The sequence below is a fragment of the Sturnira hondurensis genome, unplaced genomic scaffold (genome assembly GCF_014824575.4).
Source record: "Sturnira hondurensis isolate 20B ecotype Veracruz unplaced genomic scaffold, ASM1482457v3 Scaffold0022566, whole genome shotgun sequence".
Classification (NCBI taxonomy): domain Eukaryota; kingdom Metazoa; phylum Chordata; class Mammalia; order Chiroptera; family Phyllostomidae; genus Sturnira; species Sturnira hondurensis.
In genome coordinates this window covers 18,089,422-18,116,899 of record NW_028095197.1, presented here as the reverse complement: position 1 = coordinate 18,116,899, position 27,478 = coordinate 18,089,422, and the positions used below count along the sequence as shown (strand labels likewise).

General features: G+C 45.2%; 1 protein-coding gene across 6 annotated transcripts in view; it reads right to left on the bottom strand.

Moving 5' to 3' along the window:
- The window catches only part of PALM2AKAP2 (PALM2 and AKAP2 fusion), a 307,652-nt gene that overhangs the window by 94,188 nt on the left and 185,986 nt on the right, over positions 1-27,478 (bottom strand). The window contains exon 1 of one of the 6 annotated variants that reach the window (XM_037036081.1): positions 6,284-6,354. The exons of the other annotated variants lie outside the window; for them this stretch is intronic. The gene's annotated coding sequence lies outside the window, so the exon portion shown is untranslated. Of the gene's footprint in view, positions 1-6,283; positions 6,355-27,478 lie in introns of those variants that run through there. 6 annotated transcript variants of the gene reach the window in all.

Below are 27,478 nucleotides of genomic sequence, written 5' to 3'. Positions count from 1 at the left end.
GCTCAGTGGATTGAGCGCGGGCCTGTGAACCACACGATCGCGGTTCGATTCCCAGTCAGGGCACATGCCTGGGTTGCAGGCCAGGTCCCGGTTCCCAGCAGAGGACACACGAGAGGCAACCACACATTGATATTTCTCTCCCTCTCTCCTTCCCTTCCCCTCTAAAGATAAATAAATAAAATCTTTGGGGGGAAATAAATAAATAAATAAAATACAATGATGATGATTGAGGATTAGTAAAACACAGTGAAAACGATGCCACCAGTTTGGCATCTGGCTTACAAAAAATGTTAATTCCCTATCTCTTGGCTCCTCCCAGCCCCATGCCTGGAAACCTCAACCTCAAGGCATCTCTGGGGGTTACAGGGAATTCCCTGGAAGAGAAAAAATCTATCCCATTCTGAATGGTGGTTGGAGAGGGAGTGACTTCCCCCTGTCACTTCTCAGTCTAACGCCCCCAGTTTCTACCATCACATGCAGTTTCTACCATCACATCTGTCAGCCTCTGGAGGCTGCAAACTGTTTTGATAATGAAGCATACGATGAAAAGAATATTTAAAAACAATGTACACATTGTGATTTCATGCCAGAGCAATGCCTCCCACTCGAGGCCCATCCCTGTGCCGCATTTAACACTGAATTGAACTTTTCTCCACAGGACAAATGACCCCAAACAGGAATAATCGCAAGCGCTTTGGGTGGAATCTAAGTTTTCAATACAGTTTGTTCATTTATTTCCCCAAACGAACAAATCCTGCTCATCTGGAACTGTGTCAGCAGAGCATGCCTTCTCTCCTTTGCAAGGATAAAGTGATCTAACGCGAAATACGAAGGAGCCAGCTAACGGTAGCCTTGGAATCACAGGGCACAGGGCACACGGACCCTGATTTTCATGCACATACAGAAAGAGCTTTTGAATCCAGGATTTCGAAATACTTGAATTTTCCACAAAATAAATTAAGATTTATTCCTTTGGGAATAAAATCACTCTCCCAACTGCCCACATAAAAAAAAAGGCTAAACAATGGTGCCTTTCTCTCTTCATAGGCTGTATCACAAAACTCGCACAAGGCGTTACTCTAGACCAAGTAACTTTCAGCATGATTCCACTGTGCCAATGACGTCATCACAGTGCGAGCCAACACAGCCAGAAAGAGGGGCTGAAAGTGAAGCGCCTTCAGAAAGGGGTAGTTTGGCCTTCCTCACACCTTCTACACAAACTTCACCAGGGTACAGGGCTCACCTGGGCCCTGACAGAGCTCGGCCTTCAAGGCTGAAGGCAGCTGGGTGGGAAGAAAGGCAGGTAGGTTCCTCCCTGTCTTCTGCACAGGTGTAGGGCTTTTCCAGGCTGTGGGGCCAGTCTCTGCCCAGGGAAGCACTGGCTTAGCCCCCGCCCGCAGGTTCACCACAAACAGCCTGGCAAGAGTCACGGGGTGTGGACAGGATGGCCACCTAAGAAACCTGCTCTCTCTCTCTCTGCAGAATCTGGTGTGGTTATGGGTGGCAGTTCCAAGCACATGCCTTGTTCTTCTAACCAACAAAGGACTAACTACCTGGAAATCCTGGTAACTTCTCCTGTAAACCCTACCGACCTGGAGCACTCCAGCCCCCGTGGAAACCCAGTCCAGCCGCCTCTGACAACCCAGGAACACTGCTCCCGCATCACTGGTCCTTACTCTGCACAGCAATAGTCCTTTCTCAAGGCCCCCTTACTAAAGCACATGCCAAGCAATAAAATACATCCTTACGTGTTCATAAAGAGGTTCATATTCCCGGGCCGTTCTATCTACCTTTACAAACTGACTCAATTTCTTACCAATCCTATACGGCAGATAAGGAGTTTAGGCACCCCACGGGGCAGGAAGCTCAAGCAGAATCCATAAACCTGTTGGTGGAGCCCCAGAATTGCCATCATTGCCTGGCACTTGGCATCACCAGCAACTCTGATTCAAAAGGCTGTATCCAGGCTCCCCCCCACCATGGCTGGTCCTGACAGCCTGTGCCAGGGTCTAGGACACTGGGGCGAGTGGGCCGCATACCCAGATGTGCTGCCAAGCGAACAGGCAGATTCCTGAGAAACTGATCTTCATGCAGAACTGAGCTCCTTGGGTGGAGCAGACACGAGAGTCACTGGATGTGAGCTGGGCAGTCCCTCCCACCCCTCACAGGCATTTTGAGGAGGGGGGGGAACTTCCCTCTACAGAAAGTGACTAAAAAGAAAACTTCACAGTGGCATAACAAACTGACTTAGGCGCTACAAGGTTTTGCTTTTTAAATCATGTGGCTAGTGAGTTCCCCAACTGGTTTCTAACCACCCCACTTCCTTAAATGTACAAGCTCTTCCTACTCCACGGACCCACCCACCGCTGGCCAGCACCACACATTTGCGGCGAAGTTTGCACCAAGGGTGGAAGATACCTTCCGTATGTGTCTGTTTACAAGCATGATGTGTAGGTGCCTAAGAACTAACTCAAAATAATGTTTCCAGTGTCTCCACCTCGCCGTGGTGCTACTTAATCGTCCATCTAACCTGTCAACTCTACTGCAAATGAGTGAAAAGTTAGATGGGAAGACAAAAAAGACGGGATCCACTAGGCTTCCCAGGCTTGTCTGAAAATCTTTTTAAATATAACCTTCATTGCAAATCTTTACTTAATATATTAATCCATGCCCTGTCTTGGTGACGGACAAAACTCCTAGGAGCTGGAGAAGGGGAGTCCCACTGACTCCTATCACCTGCTGGTCACCGAGTGAGCCTAAAGCCCTGGATTAGGGTCCTGAAAACTCGGGTCTGTTTTCCCAATAAGAAGCAATTTTTGAATTACTTGGAATGTTACAAGGGAGCAAGTAAAGACAGGAAGAAGCCTCAAAACAACAGTGTCAGTGCTTTGGGGGTAAGAGGGAGGGGAATAATATCATCCAGACTCCCCCAGGTCTAAAGGAGGGGGCAGTAGGGCAGGGGTGAAGGTCAGGCTTGCAGAACATCCACCTTCAAAGCTTCTCCGTGAGATCAGTGCAAAGGATGCACAACTGATCTGCTACAAAATTAGTGCAATTTTTAAAACCAGCTTTAAAAACTGCTTATTCGCATCTGACATAAGCATGAAAGAAAACTTCAGTTAATTTAAGAAAACAACCAATTTGGGGAAGAATACCACATGTGCGAGGTGCTTCCATATACATCTCATTTACCAAAAGCTTTGAAACAGGTAGATGTTGGTGTTCCCATCCGTACAGACGAGGGAACTAAGACTCCGTTCACGTGCATGCTCCAGATCTCACAGAGCACCTGGCCCTGCCACGGTCTGGGTAACCACCTGGGCCGCTAGAGCATCCGTGAATGTCTGAAACTTGAACAGCAGTTGTAACATGTATTCTTAGAAGGAAATTAGCTAACACAGATATGTCACGCATTGTGGTCCATGAAGGCACTGTCTCCTTCAGTCCCCAGCCACAGAGTGCTACTTGGTAAAGCTGGTACCCGCGTGCAGCCCCAAACTTTAGGCTTTTTTGAGCTTCACAGAAAATCTGCCTCTGGGTATTAAGTTAACTAACACTAAGATTGTAACTGGTCGGTGTATTAATTAATGACTTCCAACTTCCAATAGCTGACACAGGATCCCTGGTCAATTGACTAAGCACAGGGCAACTCTTATGTGATTCAAGACCCTAAACTAGAACAGCTAATTCAAGGTAGATGAAGGCTGAGAGATGTATAAAAGTAAAGAATGCACCTAAACACCATCCCCTTGGTTTTCAGAAGTAAATTTTCAACACGCTCCTGTTTCAGTGATTTAAATCCCCCAACATAACCTCCATCAAAATCCGATTTCATCTCTCTTTGAAGCATTTCTCATTACCCTACTCAGTAGACTTGCCATGCATCATGACAGAAATCTGGGACATGGGTGCTTTAAGAGTCTAGCGGATCCAAAAGGGTGTCTAGACGATAATTATAAATTAACTGGAAAGGGCAGGGTGTTCGTGTATTTGAAGAGCAACAGTTAATGTTTTATACTAAAATATTGGCAGTTTTTGAAATAAAAACAGTGAACCACTCGCCCCTCACTTGCTAATGAAGTTAAAACAACCTGCTTCGATGCCCAGCCCTGAGATCTCCAGGCTACGAAGTCACAATGAGCCCCTTATGAAAGCGAAATACATCTGACAACACTACCCTGAATGCTGCGCGAGGGAAGCTGTGCCAACTGTCATTCCAGGGCTGTGAGATAATGGGTGTTTCACAATGTCTGTCCCATCTAAGGGCCCAGCCATCCCTCTCAGGCTGGCAGCGCCTCGGCATCCCGGAAAGGATGTAATGTACCTGGTGCCAGAGAGACAGATCGACACTTAACGGCACAGTTTGCTCTAGGTAAGGGGTGGGGAGGCCCAGATGGTATCACTTTCGTTTCTCCTGGCTCATGACTAATTTTGGTAGAGCAGCCCAAAATAACTGCAGGGCCCCCAAGACCCATGGTGTGTCCACTCAAAAGAGAAAAATGCCCTTTAAGCAAAGAGCCTGTGTCAGAAGTGGGGAGGACAGCGAGCTGGCGGAGGACAGCTGGTTCAGGAGCGGCTTTAGGGCAAGTTTCGATGCTTACAAGGCTTTTTGTTTAAAGAAACAGGGTAAACCCCTTACGAGATGCACGTGTTCTAGAAGCACTGCTCTGAAATGTTATTGATGAATAAACACATTCAGGGACGCCGCCACGCTGGGAGAGGAAGAGTGTTTAAATTGGGAACATTTCCGGGAAGAAAAGTGTGATGCTTAAGTGAACACTGCCAGGGAACAAAGCCAGGGAAACAACTCCTCTGGGATTACAGCAGTGAGGGGTAGGTGCCTGGAAACGTGTGTTAAGACCGGAGAGCGCGCCCTCAGAGAGGTTAAACTTGTTGGCAGGCTCAAAGATATACCATGCACCCAAAGGTATATGTGGGTGTGTGTAGTCTCTTTTCAAAGGTAAATACATGGGGGGGGGGGGGCAGCATCTGCAAAATTAATGGCCCTGCACTGAAAACTGCTCCAGGGAAGGGTGCAGAGATTTGTTCCAAGTCTAACCACACAGCGTATCAAAATCAAACCACTACTATCCCACGCGGGACGCTGGCTTCGCCTGGTCCGGAGAGATAATCCACCATCTTCTAAGTGAGCCACCTCTCTCTAAGAAGCACCCCCTCCTCCCTTTTTCGGATTGAGAAGGGACTCCCAGGGCTGGCGAGAGTCTAGCCCCAGGGCCAGCGAGCTCAGAAACCCGGCTGTCCATCTTGCTCCCAAGAGGGCTCTCGCTGCCTCGCTCCCACTGCAAGCAGCCCGCCCTTTGCCTTCAGTTCTCCCTCGGCCACCAGCCAGTCGGCTCCCTGTGCGGCTCCCGGGCTCCCAGGCTCCGGGCTCTGAGCAACATCGATTCAGTGCCGGTTCTCCACTGCCTTTTTCTAGATTAATGTCTCAGGGCGGCTGGCGGCTGTCTATCTCCTTGCCGCCTCCACGGGCACCACAGGCACAGGGTACAGCACTCGCCACCGCGACGCTCTTCTTTGTCTCCCCAAAGAGTCCCAGAAGGACCCAAATAGGAGTACCCTTCGGCTTTATCCAGGTTAAAACACCGGATCCTAAGAGCTGGAATCCCAGCCTGGGGGCAAACTTTCAGGCTCAGGTCGCCCCGGACCCCTCCTGCCTCCCTGCGCAGAACGGCTGCTTCCTCCTTGCGCATCGTCTCCGGAGTTCAGTGCCCCAGCCCAGAAAAGGCTCGAGCCGCCCGGCACCGGAGCCTCCCGGGCCACAGTCTCTCCCTAAAGCTCCTGACCTCCGAAAACGCTCCCAGCGCTGCCAGCTAAGGAGGCAGGACCCGCGTCTCCCCCGTGAGTTCCTTCCACCACTGCTCCCCCATCTGGGGAGGCGGCTATCGCCGTGCGATTTTTCACTGTTTTTCCTGTACAGCCAGCTAAGAGTATGTGTTGGGGAGGCGTCTTAAGTTTATTTTTTTTAAGCATATATAAGTAAATAAGTATTGAATAAAGCAGGCAACGGCTTGGCCCTCCCCCAAACCTAAGAATTCAAAGCCACATGGCCACAGCCCTGTCTCTCCGGGCGTCCTCCCCACGTACGCTCCTCTAGACAAGTACCATGAAAGCCCTTTAAGGTCCGAGGTGGTCCCCAGGCCTCCCCCGATCACCGATCCCTTTCGGACCCCATCCTCCCCACGCTGGAGGCCCCAACACCAGGAGGGGAAAGCGCCCCAGGGATGTGGTATTCCGACCGAAGCGCTACAACTTGGACACCCACCTCTGGGCACCGGATCCTGGGGGACGCAGCCTTCGGGCTCCGCTTCAACCCGGCAAGGCCACTGCCTTCTCCTTAAGGCGTCCAGGAGACTCCGGAGAAAGGCGTGCGGCAGCCCCGGGGTGGGGCGAGAGCATCTGTCCTGAGCCTGGAGCGTGGCCGCAGGGAGAACTAGATGGTTGGGAGCGCCGCCCGCCAGTTCCCCAGGCCCGCCCCCTTCCCCGCCCCGTCCTGGGCTTGGAGCTGGAGGTCCGCCCCTCCGCTTCCTCTTACCCTGCCCGTCCACCCCACTTCATCTATGAGACCTGAGCAAAATCTATGCAAAAGCCAAGAAATGAATGAATGGATAGAAAGAAGGGATGCAAGAATGGAGGGATAGAAGGTTGAAGGGAGGGACGGAGGGAAGGACTGAGGGCTGGAGGGGGAGGAGCCAGGAGGAAAGGGGTCGGATAAGTGAACTCGGGTATTTCCCAGCTGGGGAGAGGGCTGTGTGTGGCTGTGTTAGCGCATGGGTGGGCGTGTCGGCGTGTGTGTGTGTGTGTGTACATGGGTGTTGGTGTGTGCATAGGTGTATATGAGTGTTTGAGGAAGGGTGTGGGAGCACGGGCGCGCTCGTAATGCCAGGAGCTGCGGAGTTTCTACCCAAGTGGGAGAATCAAGACTCGTCCCTCACCCTGCATCACAACGGTCCCTGGGGGAAGCCCCAGGGAGCAGTTGGGAATGCATCTTTGTAACAGGGAGGGGGGTCTCCGTGCGTTTAGGGGCTCTCCTTGACAGTGCCCAGAGGCTGAGGTGTGGACAAGGATGTTTCCAGCACGCTGCCTTGCCAGAGCCTTCATGCTGCCCTCCCCTTTGCGGCCGCCTGCATCCCGGTGTCAAAGCGCGTGTGTTAACAAAGCCAGCGCTGGGGAAGGAGGCAGCTGATACACCGCGCGGGGCTCGGTCAGTTGGGTGGCCAGCCATCCCTCACTCCAGAGCTGTCTGAAATTTCAGTCTGTAATCCCCTCCCCCAACATGAATATTTAAATAATGTTAATGACCCTTTGAAAACTGAAGGCCTAGAAATCCTGAGAGGACACACACTGAAACACCCTACCCGGAACACAGCATTTAAAAAGCCAGCAGTCGGATGGGAGTAAAAGACAGAAAACTGTACTTGAACAATTAAAATTTAAAAAAAAAAAAAATTTTTAAGCCAGCAGTTATTTTACTCTGCACATTTTCTGCAGAGGAAACTAACATAAAGTCAGATTTCTTGAATTTAACTTTTTGCTAGGCATTAGGGTTTTCAGTTTCCTACTGATTCTCTTTCCCCAACTTTGCAAGTCAGAGCTTCTTACTCTCCTTTGAGATTCCATCCCCGGTTGGAACTGCTGGCCAAGGTCCTGGGGTTCTCTTCTGAGAGTCAATTCTGGGTGCCGCCAAACACAGGGAAAGGGAAAGACAAACCCCCAGGGTCTAGTGCTTCTTTCCTAGTCCACGAAGGTCCTAGATTCCCAATACAAATTAAAAAAAGAAATGATACCATGAGACCTGCCCAGAAAGCCTGTCCACCCTATGATGTTAACATAGGGCTCTGGGGGAGGACAGGGGGCTTCTTTGCCCTCCAGAGCTGTATTCACACCTTTCCACAGGGAGGGACAAAGTCTACATCGGGGACATCCGGGGCTCCCCTTGGGCTTCTGGAATATCAATAGGCTTCTTTGCATTTAGGAATTATTTCACCAGCCTTTTTGCATGTTTGCCATTTACATTCTTGAATTTCAATAGAATTTACTGAGGATTACACCAATCGCGTGGGCCTTGGTCAATTCCTCTCCCCCCCTCCTCTCTTCTTCTTTCCTTGTTTTCTTCCGCTCCTCCTGTCACTGACTGAAGGAGCTAAATATCTGGGTGCCCTACATCACGATCTATTTTTAACATTTTACTAGCATGTGAAAAACTCACAGTGAAATGAGCGTGTTTGGGTACAGTTATTTACTCCCCAAGGAAAGAGTCTGAACTTACAGCAGAGGTGAGACTTTATAAACTACGTTGGTAGGTGTACCATTGCTCTTTCTTCCTGTGTTCCTAGATTTGAATGTCAAGTTTACAAATCAAATGTGTTTTGTTAGAAAAGGTACAGCAATTCACACTGACTTTATTCTGAATTACTTCTTTCCCAAAGCAACGTCAATGTTAATATTAACATTAATTTAATATTATTCTCATATTCCTGTTAATAGGAATTTTAACATTCTGCTGCATCTTATAGAAAAAATGGCAATATTAATTTAGGAAAAAAATGCCTGTTTGATAGATATTAATTTACAAGAACATTTCCTTTTCTTCCATCTTATAAAATATTAAAGAGGTAGCCATGATTAGATTAAACATTTTTATATAAAGGGCTTGGTACATACCAGGTGCTCAGAAATATTTAATTTGTTCAGTGAAATCAATGCCAGGGTACAGACGTCTGCATTCAAAAGTAAAAACTGTTTCTAATTAAGATTTTCTCATTTATTCTCCCCTAAGTCAACAAATCTCAATCGGGATGATTTGACCCCCGTGGGGACATTTTGCAAAGTACGGAGACCCTTTCGGTGGGAGAGTGTTCCTGGCATCTAAGAGATAGAGGCCGGGGACGTGCTAAACATCCTAAAGGATACAGGACAGCCCCAACAACAAAAAATGATCGCATCCCAAGTGTCAAAGCACTGAGGCTCAGATAGCCTTCTCTGGACTCCAAGCGAGCACTAAGAACCCCAAATGTAGAACTACACGTTTGTGCTTATTACATATAGATTCCTGTCCTGGCTGGTGTAGGTTCAGTGGATTCAATGCTGGCATGCAAACCCAAACTCACCAGTGTGATTCCCAGTCAGGGCACACGCCCAGGGGTTGTGGGCCAGGTCCCCAGTTGGGGGTGTGCAGGAGGCAACCAATTAATGTAGTTCTCTCACATTGTTGTCTCTGTCCCTCCCACTATCCCACCCTTTCTTTTGCTTTATAAAAAAATAAATAAATGCAGATTCCTGGGCTCCACCTTCACCTTCTACATCGGAATTTCTGGGGGCGGGGGCGGGGCCAGGGAAACTGGATTGTCAAGAGTTCCCAGATGATTCTTAAGAACATGGAGTGAGGAACACTGGAGATGAGACAGGGCTTCATTACCCGGTGAACGCTCATGGGTTAATCACATCATATGTCATGGTCATTACCATGTAATGGTTATTAGAGCTGAGAATATTCTATGAAAGAAGCACGCGTAGTCCTCTAGATGCACTTTTGAAGCACATTTGAAGAAAATAAAGGGTTACTAATTCTGCAGGAAACGAAAAAAACAAAACCTAGCTGGGATTTGCAAATATCAAATGCACTCCCAAGGGCCCGGCGCCATTCAGGACGCAAGCCCTTCCACGCAGATTTTGCTTGGCAGGAGAGGAACACAGGATTTCTCTTATAATGACAGTCGTGTGCATTTTGCTCGTGTTGTCTCTGCCACTCTGCTGGCCCACTTCAAACTGCGCTCTGAGCAAAAGTGGCTTCCCGGGGACCCAAGAAATAGAATGTGCTCGCTAAAGAAACACCCAAGTTGAACTTCATGTTTCTAGGAAAGGAAGCAGCCTAGATGCAGATTAGCAAAGCCTCTTCTCCCCACACTGAACAAAGTGAACCGAATCTAGCAAATGGTCTAGCAGGAGCCACATAACTCCAAGCCTAGAAGAAGAGTTGAAGCTAAAAAAAGACCCGTGCCCTGACAGGTGTGGCTCACTTGGTGGCATCATGTCGCAAAGTGAAAAGTTGCTGGTTTGATTCCTGGTCATTGCACATGCCTGGGTTGCGGGTTCGGTCCCTGGTTGGGGCATGGATGAGAGGCAACGGATCAATGTTTCCCTCTCACATAAATGTTTCTCTCCCTCCCTCCCTCCCTCCCCCTCTCTCTAAAAAATAAGTAAAGCGGTTTTTTTTTAAATGTGAGTGGCTCAGAGAGCTGATCTGAAAACCCAAAGGAAAGGCCAAAACTGGCATCATAAAAGAGAACTTGCCCTTTTCTCCCTCAGCAAGGGGAGAGAACAAAAAGCACCAGGTAGGTGTCACCTCCAAGTGCTCACTGTGCCCCAGAGAAAGCAAACAATGGCTGGTGGTGAGGGGTGGACAGGGAAAACAAACAAAACACCCAAACGCTGGTCCACGTCAAACCCATAGCCCTACATGTGTGGGGCTTCCCCACTAAGAACCAGGTGGAAAGTCAGAAAGAATCCCAATGCCAAGGGCATCCCCATGGGACTGGATGCACCTCTGAAAACCTAAGAGAAGAAACAAGCCAGGGGAAATACTTGCAACAAACACAACAATGTGTTACTATCTTTAATGTGCAAAGAGTTTTTACAACTCAGTAGGAAAATTACCAACTACCTAATTTAAAAAAAAACAGTAGCTGATAGAGCAATAAGTATAACTGGCCATTGAACTCATGGAAAGATGCTCAAAGTCTCCATAATTAAACAAATGAAGTGAAAATATCAGGACAATATATTTTGCCTATGATATATATGGGTATATATATAAAATACAAATATCTATTGTTGGTGAGGGAATGATGAAAAGTGAATGATTGTACTCTGTTCATGGAACTATAAATTGATACTAATAGAATGGTAAATTTGGAAGACAGTTTGGTGCTGTTTCTTGAGATAAAACATGTTTAGACACTGCTTAAATGCAATTCACTTTCGGAATTTGGGAGCTTATAAAATCTGTGATGTCAGATGAAAGATTGGGGTAGTGGGGAGGAGTCAGTAAACAAGAGATTCCTGATTGCAGGGCCGAAAGAAAGAGAATGTTTCATATCCACTTGCAAAGTTGCTTGCTGTGCTATGTTTCAGAGTAAGCACTTCTGGGGATTCCTAGACCTCTGAAAACAGATGACCAGAGGCAGGGGCTTGTTCACGGCTTAGTGTGTATAAGCAGATGTCAGGCAAGATGGATGTGAGATTAAAAATTCAAGCAAAGTAGGAAATCAGAACACGAATTCACAAGGAGAACTATCCCTACCCCGCCTAGAGTTAAGCACTTAAGTTAAAAATCCATAAAAATAGTGGGGTGGGCCCTGGACAACCTCCAACACTTTCCTGTTCTTGAGGTCCAAGTAATTTCAATGCACATATAAAAGGAAAGATTTGTTCCTTCAGGCTGCGGGGCTTGGGACAGATAACCAAGTAACCCCTAGGATTCACACAGATCATTTGCTTGCTTTCTAGTTCAAACAGTGGTTTTACTCTGTCTGGGTATTTTGTGTGTTTAGGGATTTCCTCCCTAAGACATTTCTCTACTGATCTCCCATGCTTATTTAGGGCCAGGAGGGTCACCTCTATATGCTAATGTGGCCTTTGCATAGAAGGGATAATCCAACCACAGACTGTTTTAACCACCCACTTCCTGAATCCACACATACAAGACAGACATGTGTCAGTCCATGGACTATCTGTATGGACTTGTAGTTGCGTTTTATCAAATTAAAAGCACTCTTCCTAAAAGCGTCTCATCTGTAAAGTCAGGCCTGGTTGAGGAGTGGTGGTCAGCCCTTGCAAATCAGCATTTCCCAAGCTGGCTCACATGGAGAGTAGCTGGAAAATGGGGTGGAAGACATTCTGGGTTCATTTTCCTAGGCAATCTGAGCCCAGGACTCTGCATTGGTTCATACTTTTTGGCTGGTTCCTTTGCACGGCCTACTCTGGGAACCATGTGGGGTGAATGCAGTCCTCTAAGGTGGGGGAAGCAGAGAGCAAGCGGGTGCAGAGAGAGACCCTGTCACCCGAGAACCCTTGGCTCTTGGACTGTGTTTACTCCTCTTCTTGGCCTAGTTTGTGGTGCCTGCCTTTCCTTCACTTCCTCTCCAGGGCCCTGGCTTCCTGTGCCAGTGTGAGTTCCTTTCCTGCCTAGTCCACGTCTATTTCCTTTCCCTGCATCCCTCACACTTGGCCTTTCCTTTGCCAAACCCTCTAACATAAGGAAAAAATGATCTGATTACATTCACCCCAACCTCTTGAGGCCCTTTCTTCAAAAGACCTTTAAAAACACTGCAACAAAACATTCCCAGACCCAAGCAACATTTGCCTACCTAATTGCTTTCATGTCGTCCCACATTATAACTGGACCATGCCTTCTCTTTGTTGTCAAAGCAGCATTATATCATCCAGACAGCCCATTGTAACATGCATTTAAATGGTACCATTATAAAGGCAAGATCATACATTATTCCACACTAAAATCTTCCATGAAAAACAGCAACTTGGGAAGTCCTGTGTTACACAGGATGGAAGAAGGGGCTATTCGTGGAGGGGAGAGAGGGGTGGGAAAGGGAGAGACAGCAGAGGACAGAGACCCCTGCTGAAGGAAGCAAGAGGCACAAATGATGACTTAAGACTCCTGTGGGTCTCACTCTGTGGGTCTCACGTCTGGGTTCCAGAGGCCTCCAGGCTCATGTGCTAAGGACAAGAACTACCCAAGTATTCTTCAGTAATTAGCAACAACAACAAAGCCCGTAAGGCCCGAGCTCTTTGCTCCTTGGCTGACCATGTTATCTCATTGAACAACTGAAGCATTTAAAAAATCCAGTAAACACTCTAGACTTCATGCCCTAACAGAGACACAACATAGAACAAGGTACTTTCTAAATGAAGCATAGAAAACATAAAATATGCCAAACATACTCGGAATGTATACAGCGGGATCCCAGAAAGGGGGCTGGGAAACTGTGCCCCAAGGCCAAGGATAGTTTCCTCTGGGTAAATGCACTAAATTTGCTTCCCACTAACAATCTGCATTTTAAATGCAAAACTGCCTTTTTTTTCCAGTGATGCGTAATTCCATTTTAATTGTAGGTAAGGTAAGAATTATTTTTTAGTTTTTAAAAGATGAGATGGTAACGTTTTCCCAGTAATTCCCAAGTATTTTTTTCAGAACTTTTAAATATAGGCTGTTAATTTATGATAAGAATCGCAAGGACTTTCCATAATATTGGGGGTGGGAAAAGACAAAACCTTGCCATTTTAAACTGTAGTAATTATGAGGATCACAGTGGTAGTCTCTACCTTGTTCTTCAGATGCTTTAATATTGAAAACTACCCAATGAGAAAATAGGCTTTTTCCTTCTACAATATTGAACATAATTACACACCCTAACATGAATGTAAGTTCATTAAATATGATTGGGAAATACTTGGAAGGCATTTCTGAGTTTGTGTACACAACACAAGGTAATTCTTTACCTAAGTAACCACTAAGATTACAATGTGTTAAGATGATTTAAATATGAAGAATGTTAATAGCTTCTTCTACAGCATATTAAAAACCTCTTAGAATGGGCCCCTGGCCAAGGTAAAATCCCTTTAGAAACCACTGTAGCTTATGATAAAGTCACCTACAGCACACACATCCACCTCACTGTGAAGACTCTCCAGGGCCTCCAGGGAACACCTTTGCCTGCTCTCCACCTCCCGCTCCCTCTCCTGCCCTCTTATCCTCCCATCCCTCCCTCCCTCCCTCCCTCCCTCCCTCCCTTCCTCCCTCCTTCCCTTCCTTCCTTCTTTCTCCCAACCCTCCACCCTCCCTCCACCCCCTCCTATCTTTTTTCCTTTTCTTTGTGGACCACTGCCCAGCTGACTTTACAAGCAGGCCTTACAAGCACAAATACCTTAAGAAGCCAGACAGCAAAGAGCATACGTGAGCTGAGCTGCTGGGTCTCAGAAACAGCCGCTGCAAAGGGCTCAGGCAGCAAGGAGCCCCAGGGCTAGGTAATTGATAGACTGGTTGAGATAAGATAGGCGAGCAGGGAGAGGAGACCTGTGTATGCAGATAGCAGGTTGCTGCTGCTCCTGCTGCTCCTGTTTTAAATTGGGCATTTTCTTTACTTGCTTGGGGTGGGTGAGGGAGTATCAAAGTGTCAGAGAAGTGAGAATTAGAGCTTGGAGGAAAATTACCTGTCACCTAAGCCCCTTTCCTCATTTTACAGTATAGCAAAGTATCAGTGAAAAACAGGGTCTTGAGCCAAAGGCCTGGGTTCGAATCCTGAGCTGTTACTTGCTAGCTGTGTGAACTTGGGAAAGTTGCTCGGCCTCTCCATCTCTCTGAATCCTTGCCTTCAGAAGGCAGTGCATGAGCACACCCACCATATACAATCGTTGTGAGCATTACAAAGATCATCCATGCAAAGCTATAAGGTCGGGGCCAACCACAGGAGGGGGCCGGGACCTGTGCAGAACCACCCAGCAAGAATGGGTCACAGGCAGGACTCACACTAGGCCTCCATACTCCCAGTTCAAGGCTAATTTATTTGCTATAAGCTGGCTTTCTTTGGTATTTTTATTATTTCTATAGAAAACAACAAATAATAACAATTATGTGGGATGGTGAGAGGAAGTCCTGGTTAATTTGGTTTGAAGACCGGTCCTATCTATGTCCCACTTCTAATAGTCTCAGCAATAAGGCCTGACAGGTGCAAAAGCAGAGGCTGCTGTCCTTGTAAGTGGCCCAGACACCCAGGAAGGCTGTGCTGTTGGTACAGTTATTTGTCTACCAGCCCTATCACAGGATCCTAGGAATATTTTCCTCTTAGCCTTTTTGCCTGTGATCTTGCTTTGAGTTCTTTTGAAGCCTCCAGCCCATTCTCAATATCCTGGAATATTTTGCAGACAGAAGATGCTGCTCTGGACCTGAATTATCAGAGAGCAGAAGAGAAGGCTCCAAGTTGACTCCCACATATGCTATCATTTGTGGCCACTTGCTGAAGGGACCCCTTGCAAGCACCGTATTGAGGGCCTGGTTCCTACAAGAGCAGGCTGCTGTCTTATCCCAGGGACCGGCCCTGTGGGTGAAATGAGCAGAGTCAATGGCCCCACCTCCTGGCCCCTGCTCCCTCCTTATCTAGCCTTAGCTCTATCCACCGCTTTCACCTGTCCTGGCATCACTCAGTCTGCCCTGAATCCACCAGCTCTTTAACCCCTTGACTTACATTCTGTTCTTTACCTAAAAAGCCCCGCTTACCAGTCACACCCCATCCAACTCCTCCCTTCAAGGCCTGTCCCTCGGTCTGCTTCTAAGGCTGCTTGCTGTTCCCCAGGGACCATTCACAGCCTTCTTCCCCCTATTCCCATTATCCTTACCCTTCCCTCGATAGAGGTACTCAACCCATCCTGGAGTCCTACCTGGAACATCTTCCCTTCAGTATCCATCAAACCCACATATTCCAACCAAAACCTGCTCCCCCTACTCATCTTCCTGTTTTCCTGGCTTAAGGGTCTCACGATCCCTGAGGTCACCCCCACCAAGAAAGGGAGTGAGGTGTAGGGGAAAGAGAGAGGAAACAAACAGGGAGAGGAAGGAAGAAAGAAGCAAAGAAGGGAGGAAGGGAGGAAGGGAGGGAGGGAGGGGGGGAGGGGAGGGGAGGGGGAGGGGGAGGGGAGGAAGAAGGGTAAGAGGAAAAAAGAAAGGAAGCATCAACAACTATTGCAGAATAAGACAATTTGATAAAGCTCATGTGAGAAAAAAGGCTTATTTTAATACACTGTCAAATACAATGAAAGATGCTTAGAAACAGGATGCATTTTTTTTATTTGAAAAAGAAAAAGATTCTACGCCTCTTTTACAATGTCATTTCTCTTAAGAGGGATTTTCCTATGCCACTCATGGGATAAACTTAATATAAACTTGGAAATTTTTTTCATTTTTGGGCTTTGTTTATATTTTCTTTGCAAGAACCAACATAACAGAACATGAACAGTAATTTAAAAATAACTCAGTGGATGAATATGTATCTGTTTCTCAGCTTAAATAAGCTTTTATTTTCAAAATTTCCAAAGGACTTATTGACATTAATTTGAAAATTTACTCTCAAAACTTGAACCTGTGTAAATAAATACGGTGAGCCGCAAGGAAGGGCATGCAACACAGCAGTCCGTATGTTGATTTTTTACCTAAATATTAACAAATGCTATGTGACGTAGAAATGCAGGTATCTTAGGCAAAACGAAAGGAATGGCCCCAAGTTCAGGCACAGTTTCCTAATAAGTACTGCAGGACCTCCGTATACGGAATTTCTTTAGAGTCAGTGAAAGATGTATTTATTCACTGCAGGCCCAGTTTTCCTTATTTCCTGAAGAAGCAGTTCTGTTTGATCATATTCATAAATCACTGCAGGCGAATGACCATGAAAAATGTAATCAGAATGTTGCGAGGATGAAGATCCAAGGGCAAGCCTGAAACACAAATCTGTGGGACAAAAATCTATAAATAATTGTACCCTACCAGGTGAGCTCCAGCTTCGCATCTGAAGAACAACTACAAACAGAACTATGTAAACGCTTCCTTACAGATCAGGAGCTGTGAGACCTACTTTAGAAGTTTGCATGTGAACATTGCCATTTTGTTCCACCAGGCAAAGTCATTAAGAGCAAGGGCTTCCCGCTTAGATCTGGGCTCCGATACTCCTTGGGTGTGTGTCTTTGGACAACTTACTGTACCTAGTCTTCCTCTTTAAGTAGGAGATACCCAGAGGACCCATCTCTTAGGGTCGTGGTAAGAATTAAGAAGTGTAATGCCCTAAGCACTCAGGGCAATGCCTGCCACACAGAGAATCTCAATAAATGTTAGCTATTCTTCTCCTGATTCATTTTTTTATAAATTTTATTTATTTATTTTTAGAGAGAGGGGAAGGGAGGGGGGATGGAGAGGGAGAGAAACACCAGTGTGTGGTTGCCTCTTGCACACTCCCTCTCATTGGAGACCTGGCCTGCAACCCAGGTATGTGCCCTGACTGGGAATTGAACCAGTGACCCTTTGGTTCACAGGCCCATGCTCAATCCACTGAGCTACACCAGCCAGGGCCTGATTCATTTTTTCTGAACTAAAATTCACCAAAAAAGTTCCTCGGGTTAGAGATCATAACTCACAATCTCTGAGCACGTGGAGAGTAGAGCGACCGATCCAGCCCCCTATTCTCTAGTCCAGATCCCTTTGGGAAGGACAGTGAAGACTGTAACTGCTGCTTACTTCCTTTTCAGAAACAGACATGGGAATGCTGAGCTAAAATAAATGTCACATCTCCCTTGGTTCATTTCTGAGTAAGAAGCCACCGTTACAATGCTAATAAGTTCAAGTGACATCAAAATAGCCCAGCTCTTGGCCCTGGCAGGATAGCTCAGTTGGTTGTAGCATTGTCCTGATATGCCAAGGTTGTGGTTTTGATCCCTGGTCAGGGTACACATGAGAATCCACCAATGAATACATAAATAGGTGGATCAAAAAAAAAATCAGTGTTTCTCTCTAAAATAATAGTAATTTTTAAAAAAATAGCCCAGCTCTTGGTGTGTAAATCTATTAGTGTTTGCAGCCTGTTCTCCTAGCCAGTAAACCAATCATCTTGTCTGAGCACATTTTATCTTTTTACATACAGCTAACGTGTGTGTCAGTTTTCACCATGTTCACTACACGTTTTCGCTGCACAGAAAAAAGCAAGGGGGAAGGACATTGGAGGATGGGTAGAGGAAAGAGATGGAAAAGGAAGGTATTGGATATAATTTATTGAGAGAACAATGGATGCTCACTTAAATGATCTTACGTGCTTATAGAAGGAAGCAAGACCTTTCTGCCTACGAACAGATATTCTTGAGAATTCTATACAAGATTTATGAGACCTCTGTGATACCCGACCTGTTTCAGAAGGATAAGGCCTATTGTAAATGGCCACAGATTATTTTAGGAATAACTTGTGACTATTCCAACCCTCCTGGACATTAACGATAATTTACTCATAAATTAACTGACTAAGTGGGAAGCAGATAGGCAACCTTCCAAGAGCGCCAAAGACGGGTGGGTTCTGCCAATAGGTTCTACATTTGGTTTGCTTGTCTTCATTCTGTGGGAAGCCATAGACTTCGGTATTTGCAAAGCTAATTAGACGGGGGCATTATCTCATAAGAAAACAGGCTTATCTGACAGGCACGGACAAAGACCGCTTCTAGAGATTGAACATCATTATGCGCCCCCGCTGCTGGAACTAGAATTATCCACAGGAGGAAAGCGCACTGGTGTAGTCAGGAAATATTGTGAATGTGTCGGGACTTCTGCTGGAAACATCCAGGCTGGTGTCATCTATTTTAGAGGGCGATTACTCAGACAGGGGGATTTTTACCAAGGATTGGAGTGGGTAAAAGTACACACAAAAGCCATCAACTTTTTAAAAATTGAGATAATGAGGCTCTCTGCAGAAAATGAAATCCAACCAATGCCACCAGCCCACCTCGGACCCGTTACTGAAGACTTCCTGATTGTCTAACCACCGTGCTGCGCCCCTGAGACTAGTACAAAGTAACGTGGAATGCAAAGAAACTGCAATTAAAAATTTGTAATTTAAAAAAATTAATTTAAAAAAAGACTTCCCAAGCCCTGCCCAATATCCTCTTGGGTTTCAAATGAATTTTGATTAGGTGTGCAAACCTACAAACCGGTTATTCAGATTGGTATCAGTTGACCCATATTGGTAGGAAAGGAAATGCAAAGAAACTGATGGAATTAGCCAACTGGAAAGAACCGAGAGCAGATTTCTCCAACCAGCACACAGCAGATAAAGTGACAGCTCAAAATCTGGCTAAAGACTTGTGTGATAAAATACACATCTGTCCACGCTGACTGGCATGGCTCAATGGCGTGAATGTCATTCATCCAGAAAATTGAAAGGATGCTGGTTCGATTCCTGGTCAGGGCACATGCCCGGGTTGCAGGCCAGGTCCCCAGTTGAGGGCACGTGAGAGGCAACTGGTTAATATTTCTCTCACATGTCAGTGTTTCTCTCCCTTCCTCCCTCTCTCTCTCTCTAAAACTAACTAAATAAAATGTTTAACAAATAAAATACAAGTCGTTCCAAAGAATATTGGTGGGAGGAAAATTGAGCAATGTGTTCAAAGACTAAAGGGAACTGGTTTTGATTATGATGGCCATTTAGAAAAGACATTCTTACCGTTTTCTGGCATTGACAATGTCAAGAGGGAGGAAACTTCTTTTTAATACTACATTTTCTAATGGATTAGATGATGGACCTAGTGCTGTAGTTAAAAAAAAAAGTTCATTGGGCCACCATGGGTACTCATGATTTAGTTAATCTGGCCAGTCAATTATCCAAAACTACAGAGAAAAATAACAAAAGGAAAATTAATTAGGCTCTGAATGATTAAAGCAGCCCAAGTCATGAGTTTACAATTGTAATGAATATGCTCACTGGAGCTCAAAAATCAGGAAGGGCTGTCTAACATCAGAAAAACTGAAGTTTGCAACTGTTGAAAAGCCCTGGACACTGTAAAAACATTGCCATAAGCTCAAATGGCTATGGGAAAAAATGACAATCTGTTGCTATAGTACCAACAGGACCTAAAATGGGCTAGGGCTTCTCAGAGGATAAGATGGGGGGAGGGGATTCTCCTCTCCAAGGGACTGATTGCAAAGCCTTACCAAAACTGGTTATAGAACAACAACCACAAAGTACACCTTTATGTTCAGCTGATACTCCATCACAAACACCTGACAAATGGCCTAATGACAGCACTATGGCCATGGTTTCTCCCTGTCCTATAATGCAGCCTTAAGGAAAGAGTGAGAATCCTGATCATACCACCAGAGCAACTGGACAATATGTACAAATTTGGGGTGGGTTCATATGGTTAATTCCTAGATATGGATATTTAAGCTCCTCGTGTCCTTTACTTTAAAAGCAAAGAAACCATTTTCTACTAGAGTTTTCTAAAGGTACCAGAATGTTAGGGGAAATAGCTAACCATCAATGTAGTTCCTTTATAGTTTTAAAAGGTCTGACTGGTTTGGGATAGACTGGGAAAGAGGATTGAAGTTTAATGTAGCCCCTAACGGAACACAATGCTTATTGGTACGAATCTCTGGCCTTGACCACTCCAGGTTGTAGGGGGAGATGTACTACCAGATATCGGTGGGCGTGAGGACACGTTTGCCCTTCCGTCTCCTCTGTTGCTAACCTCCCTTCTATGAAAGTGTGATGGACTGGAACTGTTTCCCATCGGCATGATCACTTGGCAGCTATTTGCGCATCTTCCTTAGGAACCGAAGATGTTATCTCTCATATTGGAACTTTAAGTTCACTCAACAAGCTCCCAATGACAGTCATCAGAGCTGAACTCCAATAAACACTGAAGTGTTTTCAGTGAGAAAAGCGGTCTTAACAAAATAGGACGGCATTATATATCATCACTGCATCTTAAGGTGGCACAGGTGAAAACAGAATGTTGTGCGTATACACCCGAAATGAGTCCAGAAATGCAACATCTCTTTTGGCACACATTCAGAAACACATAGAATCCCTGAGCGATCCCACTCCTAGCTTAAGAGAATTGTTGTTTAGTTGGTTCAGCTCCTGGGGCTCCTGGAAAATGTAAATCAAAAATATATTTCAGCCCTGGCTGATGTGGCTCAGTGGATTGAGTGCTGGCCTGAGAACCAAAGGGTCGCCAGTCTGATTCCTGGTCAGGGCACATGCCTGGGTTGTGGGCCAGGTCCTCAATGGTGTTCCCTGGAAAGGCAACCACACATTGGTGTTTCTCTGCCTTTCTCCTTCCTTTCCCTTCTCTTTAAAAATAAATTAATTAATTAAAAACTAAAACAATAAAAATATATATTTCAAGTTGCTGTGATTATTATTATCTTGGAAATTTTTTAAAAATATTTTTTTATTTATTGTTTTAGAGAGAAGGGAAGCTGGAGGGAGAAAGAGAGGGATAGAAACATCGATGTAAATGACAAACATGAAATGGGTACCTCTTGAATGCCCCCAACTGGGGACTGAACCTGCAACCCAGTCATGTGCTCTGACCAGGAATTGAAACTAGCAGGAGGACACCCAACCCACTGAGCCATACCAGTCAGGGCTTGGGAATATTACTCATGATCATTTAAGATTTATATATGTTCTACTAACACTAAGGAAAACCAAGGCATGCAGCAGTTCATACTATGATAACAAGATGCATTTAGACTCATTGGGCACAATTACCTATTCACTAAAACTGACATGCAAAAATAATTAGTAATTTCCCAATGCTTCAACCTAAAATTGGTATGAATATTGGCTGCTTATAAAACCCAGAGATGGCAAGCATGTCGCGGATCTAGGGAAGGCATTACCACCGATGAGGAACTTTAAAATGTTTTGTTTGATATATGATGTTCTCTGAAAGCCAAATCCTGATTGAAAAGTGGAAATAAGGAAGGAGTAGACATAAAAAATAATATTAAATGGAGTCACTTTAACCAAGTTGCTAATATTAACATTATGAAGGTTGAGGCATAAAGAAAGATTACATTCTTGTGCTACTAGCCTGGGAACTTAAATTTTTAAAAACTTTCCAGTCTTGTGCCAATGACTGGACATAACATCTGGACATATACCAAGCCTCTGGAAAATGCTCTGATCACCCACTGAAGGGGTAATCCAGACCACTTGAAATCCACCTGACATTACCACTCCACATGATCAGACCTCCTGGTCTCCATCTTCCAAACCACCTGACGTCTGTTATCCTGACTGCCAGTTAACTGGTGGATAACCATCCTGGACCAATCCTAGAGCTAAAAATACAGGACCAATCATTCTCCAAGAGTGCACTTTTGCAATTTAACTTTCTTCTCATCTTAGAAACACTTCTGGGTTTGTGCCTAGCTGTGTTCCCTGATTGCAAACTCTAAGACCCTTGAATAAATCTTTATCATTTATATCTAGCAAAGTCTCCAGACTCCTTTTAGGGGTGCTGAACGAGATCTAGACATTGGTCAGGTTTGGAAGCCTTCATTCCTAGGGGAAAAATTGTGCTAGGAGAGGTCTGTTCATGGGTGAGCAGCACATTGTTTGAACTGAATTAATGTGCGTCTGTCTGATTTAAAGCTTGGTATAACATTCTGTCATCCCTGAAATGAATAAAGTAGCAGTAAAAAAAAATCCCAAACCACAAATAATCTCAAAGCACAATAATCAAACTCATTAAGCAATTCCATTCATCTCTTTTGCCAACACCACCACTAAGACTGCCAGACTTAGTAAGTTCAAACATAGGACACCCAGTTAAATTTAAGTTTTAGGAAGCCAATAAGCAATTTCTTAGTATATCCTATGCAATAATTAGGACATACTAATACTAAAAAGTTATTTACTGCTTATTTAAAATTCAAATTTAACTGTGTGTCTAGTGTTTCATCAGGCAAAGCCTCTCCTGACCCCATCTTTGAGGCTCTTCTGTTTTAGTTCATAGTAAAATTAATTTGCATTAATCAAATAGGTTATAAAATGTCTTTCTACCTGGGTTCAAAGGCTCACTTTGAGACCTTTGATAAGTTACCTAACTTTACCATTTTTCAACACACCTGTAAAATGAGATTAATAACATTTCCTCCTTCTCAGGGCTGTTTGGGCATTACATACAATGGTACATGAAGGGGCCTAGTGCAGTACTCAGCTCACAGTGCATGCTCAATCGGCATTATCTATTACTGTTGGCAGGAAAATATGATGAAGGAATAAAACGACAAAAAGAAGAAGGCACTTGACATCTTTCATTCACCAGGAATATTCCTTATCTATACATAAATAATTGAGGGCTGTCGACGGCTGTGACTTCATTTATCTGGCTTTCATTTTATTTGACACATAGGGAGTAACCCATTGGAATAATAAGCAATATTGATGCTGTGTATTGCAATGTACAACAGAGCCTTTCACATCCATCACTTTGTCATAGTGCAAAAGACATATTTAATAGAATTTCAAGACTATGATTCCCAAAGCCGGGGGGGGGGGGGGAACTGTGAAAATTCAGCCAAATAGTCCTGGTATGCCTTCTACTCCCCACTGCCAAGCCCCTCCAAGATCCACTATTCTAAATAGTTTCAAGGATTGAAAAAAATCGACAATAAAATATTTCCTTTGGCAAGGAAGCCAATTGAGAGCAATCTTTACGTATGTACTCAGTAATGTAGAAAGGACTTCCGGTCCCCAGTATGTCTTTTCATCTGGAGCCCCCCCGCACAAAACAATCCTCCGTGTCGTCATCATCAAATACAAAGGACACCCCGCTCAACACTGCTGGTGACAAAAGTCCCTCAGCAGAATGTTTTTTTTTAAAGGCATTCTCCAAAGAAAGCTGCCACCTGTGGCCTCTATTCACCACCGGAAGAGTCTGAATGCTTTTCCCCTCGCGTAATGAAGAACTTCTGTCCTTCCAGAAGAACAATCTCTCTCCTGGCAGTAAGTTTTACATATAAAGACACAGTATCCTTTTTTAATGCAGCTGGTCCATATCCTTGATTAGGAAATGCGTCCCCTTCAACTGATTTTGCAGCTAGAATCTCCAACTTGCCTCAATGGTACCCATCTTGTTTCTTGCCTGTGGTCGAGTGAGAAATGTTATATACGCTGCTATATGCACTAAACAAGGAGGCCATTAGATGGAGGTGGTTCTAAGGCCCTGGGGGCCCACATACACGAACCACAATCTAAGCCTGGAATGCCTCCAGGTTATGAAATCAAAGCACTAAGAACAGCCAATCACAAAGAGCCAACTAGGCTCTCCGCTAGGACCAATCAGTCACAGCTACAGCCTTTCTCCACTTCTGCCTTTTCTCTGTAAAAGTCTCCCCCCACCAGCAAACCACCTCTCAATGGCAAGGACATTGAGAAAAGCAAAAGCAGGGAGGGTCGGGAATGGGGTGCCATCGAGGGGAGTGGATAGGAGGCTACTGCTGAAATACAAACACCGGCCTGTGAGTTTCCAAACCGGCTCCGAATTGACTAGGGCATAAAGTCTAGAAAGATCTTTGAGGGTCACCTGATGACACTTCATTTCCAGTTTACCTGCTGACTTCGGAGAACTGACCACACAGAAGACAAGTCTCCATGGCCCTCACATCCAGTTATTTATCCCTGTATGGTACGTATTTCATACCCTTTCCCAGGAGGTGGGGGCATATGGTCTAACTCAGAATGTGAAGAATTTTTTGAAAATAATAAGTCTTATGCTCCCCCCCCCAAAGGCTCTCTCCCTGCACTCCTCTCCACCGAGCACTCCCAACCACTTCCAGTTCGGTACAGCCGGTTCCCACAGATTTCCATCAAAGAAACTCATAAGATTTGTACTATGCCTCTGTTTACGTTTTAACAATATAAATGAGTACAAGGCTTCTTTCTGACAGAGATTCTAGTGTACTAGAATTTTCTGTGCTTTTTAAAAAAGATTTTATCTATTTATCTTTAGAGGGGAAGGGAAGAAGAGAAGAAGAGAAATATCAGTGCGTGGTTGCCTCTCATGAGTCCCCCGCTGGGAACTGGCCTGCAACCCAGGCATGTGCCCCGACTGGGAATCGAACCACGGTTGTTTGGTTTGCAGGCCCGCGCTCAATCCACTGAGCCACACCAGTCAGGGCTGTGCTTTTTTTTTTTTTTGCAAATACTTAGTTTTTAGTTTAAGGGACAAGGTAAAGGTAGCATTGGATATAGTTGGTGTATTTGACTGAAATGGCAGCCAAATCACCTAATTCCTACCAGCAGATAACTTTTTCACAGACATCAATGTAGTTTTGAACAGTCATCAAATAAATGAAATTAACAAACCAAACCAAACCAAACCATGTAGAGCCAGACAGGTGTCACTGGTGGCTCCCAGCAATGTGCCCGGCTGAACAAAGCCGAGAACTTCCAGGATGTGGGCCCTGGGCGGTTCACTCCCCATAAGAATGGCAGCCTCAGCCCAGCAAACCCTTTCAGCAGGGAGCAGCTAACTAGTCAGTTTATTAGGGAATGCCACTCATACATAAAGCTTGCCTTCCCCAGAGGGTATTGAAATGGTCAGTTGGAGTGTAGCCATCTTACTGGCTTTTTATAATTAACAGGGTATGTTTTAAATGCCTTTGAGAAAACACCTAGAGATTATTACATATGAAATGTACCACTGGGGTGGTTGCCCGGATCCGGAGGGAGGAATGAATGGGTGCTTAATGGGGAGGAGGAGAGAACGAGGAATTAGTCATTAAAGAGTATAGAGTTTCAGTTGGGGATGATAAATGGTGATGTTTGCAGAATACTTTGAATAATATAAGTGCTACAGAACTCCACACTTAAAAATGATTGAAAGAATAAATTTTATATCATGTACATTTTCCCGCAATAAAAAAATATAGCATCGCTTGGCTAATAAAAATAAGAAGAAGAAAAAAGCTGAGGTGTGAAGGGAAAATAAGCAGACAATAAAAAAGAAAAAGAAAAAGGAATGGAAAGAAAAGAGATTGATGAGACTGATAAGACACCCCCTTCCCCACCCAGGGCAGTTGGGGTGGGGAGGGGTAGCAGTGATCCTAAAGAGGAAGAGTGGGTTTCTACCCACCCCTCCACAGTGAAGAAGATCCCCACTCCGAAAATACCGGCTGGGCACCTGCAATGAGGGGTTGCTGTGTGTGGTGGAGCATTTAACAACTGCACAAACTCGGGAGCCTGCCCTGCAGCAAATAAAGGAAATCAAGCCCCTGAAAAACCAACTACACACAAATGGCAAGAAGTACATGAAAAAGACATAGAGCAGCAGTGATCTTTGGGGAAATACAAGTCAAAACCACAATGAAATGCCACTTTATAGCCAGCAGGACGGTTCCAAATGAACCACAGACAATAGCAAGTGTTGACCGGAATGTGGATAAGTCAGAACTCTCATCCATCATTGGTGGGGGTATAAATGGTGCAGCCACACTGGAAAACAATCTGACAGTTCTTCCAGAAGTTAAACACAGATTTATCATAGAGCCCAGCAATTTTACTGCTAAGAACAAACCCGTGACAACTAAGAATATGTCCACACCAAAACTTGTATATGAATATTCATACCAGCATCATTCATAATAGCCCCAAAGTAGAAACAACTCAAAAGTTCATCTAGCCCTGGCTGGTGCAGCTCAGTGGATTGAGTGCAGGCCTGTGAACCAAAGGATTGCGGTTCGATTACCAGTCAGGGCACATGCCTGGGTTGCAGGCCAGTCCCCTGCAGGCCAATTACCAGCAGGGGACACATTAGAGGCAACCATACATTGATGTTTCTCTCCCTCCCTCCTTCCCCTGTAAAGATAAATAAATAAAATCTTTTTTTAAAAAAAAAGTTCATCTACTTGTGAATGGACTAAGAAACAAAACCAAACACTGGTACACCCATGAAATGAAATACTGTTTAGGACTAAAAGGAATGAAATGCAGATGGAGGCTATAACATAGATGAACCTCCCAAACATTCGGCTACATGAAAAAAGCCAGACACGAAAGACTACCTGTTACATGACCCCGCTTAGACGAGGTGTACAAAACAGGCCAGTCTACAGAGACAGGAAACAGGTTCACGTTCGCTTGGGACCATAATGGGGCATGAGGGATCCTGCGAGAGTGATAAAACTGTTATCGAACCAAATTATGGTGAGGGTTGGTAAACTTACTAAAAAGTTTTTGAGTTGTACACTTAAAAGCATGAATTTGATGGTATTTAAAATATATACATCAATCGAGTTGTGTTTTTAAAGAAAGGAGTGGTTGGAAAAAGAACTGTAATTCAGAGGATCTAACAAGTGAAAAACCAAACACTCGGGACGGTGGCATGTGAGGGGAAAGTAAGAAGGAAGCCACGGGAGAAAGCCCCTGAGGTGAGAATACAGGGGGTGGGTTTGAGGAAGGCCGACGGTCCGGCTTCGGCGTGGCCCAGCGTAACCACAGTCTAGATAAAGACTGGTCTTCATTCAGTCATTCAACAGATACTGACCCAGTACGCCAGACGCTGAGCTACGTGCTGAGGTGCATGCCCGTCATGAAATCACATTCTAGCAGGGGAGACTGGACATCAAGAAGGGGGGGAGGAGCAGTTCTTGGTAGAGCTGAGTGTATTGGTCTCCTGTGGCTGCCATAACAAACCGCCATAAACTTGGTGGCATCGAACAGCAGAAATGTACTGTCTCACAGTTCTGGAGACAGAAATCCAAAATCAAGGTGCTGACAGAGCCATGCTCCCTCTAGGGGAGAATCCTTCCTGGCTCTTCTAGCATCTGGTGGCTCTAGGTGTCCTTTGCTTGCACCTACATATGACTCCGATTCCTGCCTCTGTCTCTTTACATGGCCTTCTT